Genomic DNA, 8,270 nt, shown 5'->3' with positions numbered 1-8,270 from the left:
TAAAAAATTACTTTATGATTTTCCTATGTTCCTTTGATTAATATTGGCAGGGTGCAGAGCCTTACATTGCTACATTTTAATAAGAATCAATGTATTGTCATCCTTGATAGCGACCAGTCACATTTGCATATTTTGCTGGTTAAAATCATGCGTATCTCCACTCATGGGGACAAACTGGTACTCATTTCCAGACTCTTGGGCACAGCCTGGATGAATGCAGTGATAAATATCCCTTGCTGGTTTGGAAATGCAGTGATTTATTTTAACAATCTTCCTGATGGCACAGGCCTCCTGAATGACTTTGCTCTCTTTATTTATATCCTTCCTTGTGCAGTAGCAGCCTGTCCCCAAATCCCATCAGACAGCCTCAAGCCAAGGGAACAAGGATCTCATTTCTATCAATGAGAAGATCTTGAAAGTGCTGACAGTGAAGGATTAGCTGGAGGAAGTGGGAGGGAAGCAGGCAGAAAATGGAAGAGAGCCCCTGGTCTTGCTGTTTTCAACTGGGTGCAAGCAGGTCCCTCCACGCGCATAGCCATTTCTCCTGACCTATTTGTAGGGCTCTGTTCTATGGTGGGTGGTGATTTTAGAAGGGTCAAGAAGATGATGAAAGCTGAACCTCGTGCCCAGAGGTCAGGGAACAGAGTGGGAATGAGGTGAAAAGAGAGAGCTGCCTAAACCAAAACTTCAAGCTAGGTTTAACTTGGGCCAGGACTGGACGAGTGTGTTCTCTGGGTCCTGGCTGCCTTGGGATCTCCTCTGTGTCAATGCTGTAGCTCTTGATACACCTAATCCGGCTTCAACAGGGTTTGGGATGGGTTAAACCAGACCTTTCTCAGATGCATTTGTATTTCTATAGAGACACTTGGAAACAAATGTTGTTCTTTCTGTTCTTTTGGTAATCATACTATTACAAAGTAGAATATGTAGCCAAAAACCCAGTGCCATAGCTTGAAGGTTTACAATGTAAAACCACAACTCTAAAGGTCTTTCTTGTGCTTGAGTGATCCACCCTGCTGCCAAAGGTAACTACTGTCATGGTTTCTGTAACCAAAGGGGCTTTCCCCTGTGCTGAAATTTCTTATACAGATAGACTTTTCCAGACCTTTTGCTTTAACTGTTCAACAGTGCACTGGTTAGTTTGTGTCAACTCGAACAAACTGGAGTCATCTGGGCAGAGGGAAGCTCAGTTGAGGAAATGCCTGCATCAGATTGGCCTGTGGACAGGCTTATAGGGACATTTTCTTTTATCTCTCGTGTGTGTGTGTGTGTGTGTGTGTGTGTGTATGTGTGTGTGAGAAAGAGAGAGAGAGAGAGAGAGAGAGAGAGAGAGAGAGACTGTTATCTGTTATGTACCTCTGTCTGTCTGTCCGGAAACTCACTAGACCAGGCTGGCCTCGAACTCCCAGAGATCCGCCTGCCTCTGCCTCCCCAGTGCTGGGATTAAAGGAGTGAACTGCTTTGCCTGATCATTTTCTTGATTACTGACTGATGTAGCCCACTGAGGGTGGTGCTGCCCAGGTAAGGTGGTCCTCAGTTGTTTAAGAAAGAAGACTGGGAAAGCCATGGAGAGCAAGCCAGTAAGCATCATTTCTCCATGGCCTCTGCTTCAGTTCCTGCCTTGAGTTCCTGCCTTCCTCAATGGTGGAATATACCCGTGAGCCAAGTAAAACCTTTCTTTTCCCAGTTGCTTTTGCTCATGGTGTTTATCGTAGCATCAGAGATACAAACTAGGGCAGAAACCTTTTGTCTTAGAATCATCGACGCTATTGGTCACTATGTTATTTGTAGAATTCAGTTTTTGTGAAAAAATACCCTCCATTTATTTTTCATTCTATTGTTAATGAGTATTTCCGTAGATCCTGACTATTAAAAAAACCTTTTTAATAACTACATTTATATAGTATGTGTGTGTTTGTGTGCATACACATGTGCTCACATGTGCATGTAGATGCCATAGCATATATGTGAATGTCAGGGGACAACTTTTAAATTGTAGCTCTTTGTAGGGTAACTAGATGTGTTTGGCTGTTTTAATTTCCATTTCCATTTCCATAGTGACTAATGGTATTGAGGTTTATTTTTATTTTTATTTTTTTGTTTTTTGAGACAGGATTTCTCTGTAGCTTCGAACCTTTTGTCTTAGAATCATCAACGCTATTGGTCACTGTGTTATTTGTAGAATTCAGTTTTTGTGAAAAAATACCCTCCATTTATTTTTCATTCTATTGTTAATGAGTATTTCTGTAGATCTGGACTATTTAAAAAAACCTTTTTAATAACTACATTTATATAGTATGTGTGTGTTTGTGTGCATACACATGTGCTCACATGTGCATGTAGATGCCATAGCATATATGTGAATGTCAGGGGACAATTTTTAAATTGTAGCTCTTTGTAGGGTAACTAGATGTGCTTGGCTGTTTTAATTTCCATTTCCATAGTGACTAATGGTATTGAGGTTTATTTTTTTGTTTTTTGAGACAGGATTTCTCTGTAGCGTTGGAGCCTATCCTGGACTCCCTCTATAGACCAGGGTTTTTTTTTTTAACTCACAGAGGTCTGCCTGCCTCTGTCTCTCAAGTGCTGGGATTAAAGGCTTGTACCACCACTGCCAGCTAGGTTTTTTTTTTTTTTGTAGACTTATTGGCAAGTGTTCTCATTTATGCATTATCTGTTCAATAGATTTTAAAGGTTGGTTTACATCTATATACAAATGATGTATAGCCATGTATAGCTCATAAATAATATACACATGTGTGTGAGAATATGCAAGTCTGTTTCTCTATCTGCTTGTAATATGTAGACAAATATAAAAATATTTAATGTCTCATTTGCATGATACTGTTCATGCTTATTGATGAGAATAGACTCATTCCTACCTTTTCCTGTAACCATATTTGCGATATGATTTGCAAATCTGCCTGTGCCCACTTGGGGGCAATGTCCGTATCCCTTGAATCTGCTGACTTTGACTATGTGTTGGCTGTGCAGTGGACATAATCCTGTGTCAGCTATGAGACCCAGCCTCCTTGGGGCCACTTGTTCTCCGCTTTGGTGCCAGTTAGTGACTCCCTAAGATTCAACTTCCCATCTACAAATATACATCATCTTTAAGTAGACCCTCAACAAATTCACGTTTGTAAGTCTTATCATAGTTTAGTTTCCTTAGTTGGGTTTTTATCGTAAGGCATTTGAGTAATTGTGGTTGCTATATCGTATATTATTTGCTCAAAGGCCAGTGTCAACATGGAGCTGACATTTCTTTCCAGTCACGCAGCCACTTGCCTTCCACTGCCTGGCTGTTTTCATTTCTCTGCAGTCCTAGGAGTGTGGGCACTTTATCCAGGAATGACATTGACATCCCCCATGGGCTGTGTCAGGCCCCATGTCTCGAGGATTAGCATTTATACGATGATCCTGTCTATGGAGAGGTGATACTCCAATCGCACGTTTTAAGTCATCCTTTGGTTTAATCATAAGAAGCAGTTTATTTTTCCTACTTGGAGGTACATTTGCAAGCAGATTTCTTCCATTTTTGCCATCTCATGCTTTTCAAGTGAAGCCAAGCTTCCTGGAAGCACCGTGTGTGTGTGTGTGTGTGTGTGTGTGTGTGTGTGTGTGTGTGTGTTTCTCCCAATGACAAGGTAATCCATCATTCTGGCAATGAAGAACGAGTCTCATAGACAGTAGAACTGAGAAGCAGACAGCCTCCGTGAGCTGTCATTTTGGGCTGGCGACCTGGGCCTCTACACCTGTCACCGCAGTCAGCCCAGCACTTGGTTCATGACCCAGTGCAGTGTCTCTGCAGCTGGCAAGCCTGAGAACTGGGCTGGCATTGAGGCACACCTTAGCTTTTCCCTCAGTTGATGGGAGTAGCTGGCTCTCCATTTACCAAAGCAAAATGTGAGTCCTTTGGGCTTGCCTAACCCATCTCAAACACACAGACACATAGAGGAAGTTGCATCTATACAAAGGCAGTGTGATCCTTTTGGTATATTCACGAGCATTTTCCTTTTTTTTTTTTTTTTTAAGAAAAGGTCCCTCTCTATAGTTGAGGCTAGTCTGAAGCTCACTAGGTAGCCCAGAATGGTCTAAAACTTACAACAGTCCTCCTGCCTCAACCTTTTGAGTCCTGGGATTATAGGTACAAGCTACCACTCCCAGCTTCCAGAGGCATCTGAAGCCTGACACCTCACGGTGTTTTCTGTTTCTTCTGTAAGGAGACACCTCATTTGATCATAAAATTAGCAGGTGGTAGAGGCTGATGCTAAGTCTATAGCCCAAATCATTCCACCCAGCTATCTGTTTGGCCCTGTATGAGTTAGTTAGCACCTCTTAGCCTCAGTCCTCCTGCCTATGAAACTGAAATCAGTGCCCGTTGGTAGCTGTGGAAATATACAAGCTGACCCTGTGAAATGTTTAAAAACACCAGGGTCCGGGGTATAGCTTGCCTAGCATGAACAAAGTCATGCCCCAGCCTCACCAACAGACACACACTGTTATTTCTAAATGCTCATAACAAGAGCAGTTTATGGGAGGATTTTATCCACTTACTCAGTAATTACTCTCGCTCTCTCTTTTTAGTTTTTTGAGACAGAGCTACTGATGTAGGAGGGTCTTCTATCTATGTGTTACTTTCATTGATTAATAAAGAGACTGCCTTGGCCTTTTTGATAGGCCAGCCCTTAGGTGGGTGGAGTAGACAGAACAGAATGCTGAGAAGAAGGCAATGAGTCAGACGCCATGGCTCTCCTATCCAAGATAGACGTGGGTTAGAATCTTCTTGGTAAGCCACGACCTCGTGGTGACACACAGATTATTAGAAATGGGTTAATTAATATGTGAGAGTTAGCCAATAAGGGGCTGGAGACAATGGGCCAGGCAGTGTGTAAATGAATACAGTTTCCATGTAATTTTTTCGGGGGTAAGCTAGCCAGGATCCGGGTGAGAACACAGCCCGCTGCTCCTTCTACAGAGCTACTCTGTAGCTTTGGAGTCTGTCCTGGAACCAGCTCTGTAGACCAGGCTGGTCTTGAATTCACAGAGATCCGCCTGCCTCTGCCTCTCGAGTGCTGGGATTAAAGGCGTGCATCACCACCACCTGGTCAGTAATTACTCTTACTTAATTTTTCTCAGTTTCTCTGCTGGCTTTAACATAGTTATAATTTGTTCACATCTGCATGGGTGTATGTACACATCAGTGTGTGCACAAGTGTGGGTGCACATGCCTGCACATGCACAGAGGGCCAGACGAAGCATTCAGTATACAACTCTGTCACTTTTCCCCCACTTCTCCTCTGAGGCAGGGTCTCTCCTCGGAGCTGGGACTTGCATTTTCTGGGCTAGGCTGAAAGTCAGAAACCCCAACAACCATTATCTCCCTACTGGGGTTTCAGATGTGTGTAGGGGGGTTGGTTTGCTATAAGGGCACTGGGATCTGAACTCTGACCCTCAAGTCCTCTTAAGTGCTGAGCCATCTCTCTGGCCTCTTGATGTGGGCTTTTGTCTAGAATTCAGCAACTAACCCAATTCTGGACCAGTGAGCACTGTTGCTTCTTTGAGGGAGCCCCAATTCTTCCACTGATGGTGCAGAAGCATGTCCTCATTTTTGGTTTAGTCAGGAGACTCTTCGTAAGGACTGATCACTAGGAAGACCTAGCCCCAGAAGAAGTCTGGACCTCCCAGGCTTATCTTCCATCCTTGGGAAAGGGTAAGGAGGCAAAGATGGAGTTAATACATGCTTATGCCTATGTGAGGATGCCTTGGTCGAAGTCCCAGAAGTCTGGGGTTCAGGAAGTTTCTGTGTTTGTGAGATGCATCAGTGTACCAGGAGAGTTGTACCCCGATCCACAGGGGTGGAAACTCATGGGTTAGGGGCTGTCCCATACTCACCCTCATGCTTTTCCTCTGCTTCTCTAAATGTGGAATCACTTTATAGTATCCATGAGATATTATAACAAACTATTGAACATGAGAAGGCCCTCAATGGAACCCTAATTTGTAACTAAGTTGGACCAAAGCATATGTAGCTGGGAACCTACCACTTGTGACTGGTGTTGAAGTGGAAGCCTTTGGTACAACCAAGTCCTTAACCCATGGGATCTGAAATGAAAGAGAGTTATTATGATATTGTGATGCATTTAGTGTCATTATTACATTATGGGGACCGGCTGCTGTACGTATTAGTTACTTTTCTCATTTCAGTGACAAAATATCTGGCAGGAACAGCTTAAAGGAGGGGGGCTTATTTTGGTTTAGAGTTTGAGGAGCACAGTCCATCACAGCTGCGGTGTCAGGAGTACAGTTCATCATAGCTGGGGTGTCAGGAGCACAGTCCATCACAGCTGGGGTGTCAGGAGCACAGTCCATCACAGCTGGGGTGTCAGGAGCACAGTCCATCACAGCTGGGGTGTCAGGAGCACAGTCATCACATCTGGGGTGTCAGGATTACAGTCCATCACAGCTGGGGTGTCAGGAGTACAGTCATCACAGCTGGGGTGTCAGGAGTACAGTCCGCCATGGCTGAGGTGTCAGGAGCACAGTCATCACATCTGGGGTGTCAGGATTACAGTCCATCACAGCTGGGGTGTCAGGAGTACAGTCCATCACAGCTGGGGTGTCAGGAGCACAGTCATCACATCTGGGGTGTCAGGAGTACAGTCCATCACAGCTGGGGTGTCAGGAGCACAGTCATCACAGCTGGGGTGTCAGGAGCACAGTCATCACAGCTGGGGTGTCAGGAGCGGTCCATCATGGCTGGGGTGGCTCTGGATGGCAGTTGGAGCTGGTGGGACAGCTTTCTGTATCTCAGCGGGAGAGGAACCTTGGTTGGGGGTGGAGTCAGCCATACCTTCAGTGCCCACCCCCATAGCCATTCTGCTTCCTCCTGTCAGGCCCCACTTACCAACGGTGCCACAACATCTCAGAACACCTGACAGTACCACCTGTTGGGGATCAAGTGTTCAAGCACAGGGCCTATGGCGTGTGTGTGTGTGTGTGTGTGTGTGTGTGTGTGTGTGTGTGTGTGTGAACTCATATTAAAATCACAACAGTGTGGGAAATCGACATACCTTCATAATTACAAATGAATGAAAAGGGATGGAGAGATGGCTTAGCAGTTAAGTACCGGCTGCTTGATCAGAGGACCAAGGTTCAAGTCCCAGCACCCACATGGCTGCTGACAAGGACTCCAGTCCCCTTTTCTAGTTTCTGCATACAGTGTATGCATGTGATGCACAGACGCACATGTAGGCAAAACATCCATGCATGTAAAATAAGTGAACAAATATTTTTTTTTTAGATATCAATAACAATAACTTTATTTTCTAACAGGTAATTTTCCTATTGCTTCGGCATTTTCCTCTCAGAAAACACAAGTTTTAGAACTGGATCACTTGGCCCTTTCTCTTCTTGTCTCCTCCCAGTTCAAAATGCTTGCATCTCTTAATGGCCAGCATCCTCTTGAACCTGCAGTTGGGCTCCACACACTCAAGCCTGAGCACGATCTTCTTTGTGGTTTTGGCCTTCTTCCGGAAAATTGGTTTTGTCTGCCCACGGTAACCACTCTGCTTCCGATCGTAGCGCGGCTTCCCTTGGGCATACAGGGAATCCTTGCCTTACTGGGTCGCTTTGTGAGGCTGATGCTTGCCACATTTCTTACAGAAAGTCCTTCGGGTGTTGGGTACGTTGACCATCTTTGCAGTAGAGCATCTACCGATGGAAACGAGAGACCCGGCGTCCGAAAGAGCCGCCTCCACCGCGCGAGCCAGACGGGGAAAGGTGAACAAATATTTTTTTAAAAATGAGATACAAGGTTATAAATAAGTTTTTCTAAATAAAAGGTAAAAGTAAGTGACCACAAGGTGCACGGAGGTGGTTTATTCTGGATTCAGATGTACTTTTTTTTCTCTAAAATTTCTTTATTATGTATACAGTGTTCCTCCTGCATGTATGCCTGCATACCAGAAGAGGGCGCCAGATCTCATTATAGATGATTTTGAGCCACCATGTGGCTGCTGGGAATTGAACTCAGGTCCTCTGGAAGAGCAGCCAGTGCTCTTAACCTCTGAGCCATCTCTCCAGTCCCATATGTATTTCTTAACTCCAATTTAAAGCATGCAAAAATAAAATAAAATAAAAACCAAAGGGGGAAGAAAAGGAAAGGAAAGATCTTGACTGTCCCCTGAAGGTCATTTGTTGAAGGTCTGATTTGCAGACTGGCACTAGTGGGAGGTGGCAGGAAAGTCGGGTCCTCTAGAGAATGCCTA

The 8,270-nt window shown here is 44.5% G+C and overlaps 1 pseudogene; it reads right to left on the bottom strand.

Annotated features, from left to right (window-relative positions):
• Positions 1-7,291: 7,291 nt before the first annotated feature.
• On the bottom strand, positions 7,292-7,774 carry LOC125406033 (large ribosomal subunit protein eL42-like; annotated as a pseudogene).
• Positions 7,775-8,270: the final 496 nt, after the last annotated feature.

Source organism: Myodes glareolus, chromosome 15, assembly GCF_982192425.1.
Source record: "Myodes glareolus chromosome 15, mMyoGla1.1, whole genome shotgun sequence".
Classification (NCBI taxonomy): domain Eukaryota; kingdom Metazoa; phylum Chordata; class Mammalia; order Rodentia; family Cricetidae; genus Myodes; species Myodes glareolus.
This window is presented reverse-complemented; position numbering and strand designations above follow the sequence as displayed.